Source organism: Oncorhynchus tshawytscha, linkage group LG02, assembly GCF_018296145.1.
Source record: "Oncorhynchus tshawytscha isolate Ot180627B linkage group LG02, Otsh_v2.0, whole genome shotgun sequence".
Taxonomy (NCBI): Eukaryota; Metazoa; Chordata; class Actinopteri; order Salmoniformes; family Salmonidae; genus Oncorhynchus; species Oncorhynchus tshawytscha.
The window spans coordinates 9,126,454-9,128,327 of NC_056430.1; the positions used below are offsets into that span (position 1 = coordinate 9,126,454).

Below are 1,874 nucleotides of genomic sequence, written 5' to 3' on the forward strand. Positions count from 1 at the left end.
GTTCTATTCTCTCTCTGTCTCTCTCTCTCTGTCTCTCTCTCTCTCTGTCTCTCTCTCTCTCTCTCTCTGTCTCTCTCTCTCTCTCTGTCTCTCTCTCTCTCTCTGTCTCTCTCTCTCTCTCTCTGTCTCTCTCTCTCTCTCTTTCTCTGTCTCTCTCTCCCTGTCTCTCTCTCTCTCTCTCTCTCTCTCTCTCTCTCTCTCTCTCTCTCTCTCTGTCTCTCTCTCTCTCTCTCTCTCTCTGTCTCTGTCTCTCTGTCTCTCTGTCTCTCTCTCTGTCTCTCTCTGTCTCTCTCTGTCTCTCTCTCTCTGTAGTTCAGGCCTGAAGTTACTTTAGTTGTTTTTTTTGCCTGGTCAAAGCTGATGTGTTGTGCATTGAAGTCCACAAGCAAAGGGAAGAGGTGAGAGGACGAGAGAGCATGATTTGAGAAGGAATACAACGTGGCTGCTATGAAAGTGACTGTGTTTACTCTGTGTTTACTCGTGATCAGGGGTGTATTCATTCCGCCGATTCTGTTGAAAAACACATCTTAGTACAGACGCAAACGGAACAGACCTGAATTTGTCCAATAGAAACTCTCGTTCGCAAATGTTGGACTAATGACTACACCCTAGATCAGCTCGATGCAGGACAGAGTGTGCATCTCTCGACCTGTGTGCACCTATGTTGTAAACTTTCATTCATAGGCTAGGTTGTAGCAACCTCATGATGGGTTTAGGGAAAATTACAGTATCATCTAGTAGCCTAAACGTATCGATGTTACATTGAACTGGGTGAATGGAAAATGAATGACAGTCATCCAATATGCTGTAATATAAATAAGGCCATGCTCATGGGAAGAAAAAAAATGTCCTCCCTCATCTTAAACGGCACTGAGCGCCACTGGCTCTCAGTCACCCAGTCACTCTCTTCAAACGAGATCGTTAGATGGATTCGGGAGAAAGAAAGAGAGATTAAAAGGTCAACCGTTTGATAGGAAGGAAGGACTGTCAAACTGCATGGCTGAGCCAATGAAAATAAAGGGGATGTCCGTCAAAACGTAGTCACTGTATCCCTGTTTTGTAACCATGTTTGTGGGCAGTACTTCAACTTTTCTGGATATGTGTAAACCTCCCCTCCTTTCCTTGATTGGATTGAGAACTTGGCTTTGGCCCAGAATAAATGAGAGCCTCACACATGAGTAACAACACCACTAAAATGTTTTCTGTGTTGTGGGCAAAGCTTGAGTGAACCCTTTTACACTTCCACTAAAAGAGTCAGCACATTAAATGACTGTCACATAGCTCTTGATAGACGTTGGGTTCCCCCAAGAGTGTAATGTATAATTGGAACACTGGCTCTACGAATCATGTGGCTTTATTATTGCTTTCTCGTTAAGTCGAAACGCGAATGCCCCGCCCACCTGAGGATGCATTACATAAGGAAGTTGAAATCATTTATACTTTTACTTTTTGATACTTAAGTACGTTTAAAACCAAATACTTGTAGTCTTTTCCTCAAGTAGTATTTAACTGGGTGACTTTCACTTTTACTTTCATTTTCTATTAAGGTATCTTTATTTTTACTCAAGTATGACAACTGAGTACTTTTTCCTCCAGCGTTTGGTGTAACACCCACTTGTCACTTAAATCTCACTGGATTGATCGCTTTCATTCTAGTCCTGCGACTCTTTCATTTTAGCCCTGCGACTCTTTCATTCTAGTCCTGCGACTCTTTCATTCTAGTCCTGCGACTCTTTCATTCTAGACCTGCGACTCTTTCATTCTAGTCCTGCGACTCTTTCATTCTAGTCCTGCGACTCTTTCACTTTAGTCCTGCGACTCTTTCATTCTAGTCCTGCGACTCTTTGACTTTAGTCCTGCGACTCTTTCACTTT

At 42.9% G+C, this 1,874-nt stretch overlaps 1 pseudogene; it reads right to left on the minus strand.

Annotated features, from left to right (window-relative positions):
- LOC121840614 overlaps window positions 1-500 on the minus strand; it is a 33,416-nt pseudogene extending 32,916 nt beyond the window's left edge.
- Window positions 501-1,874: the final 1,374 nt, after the last annotated feature.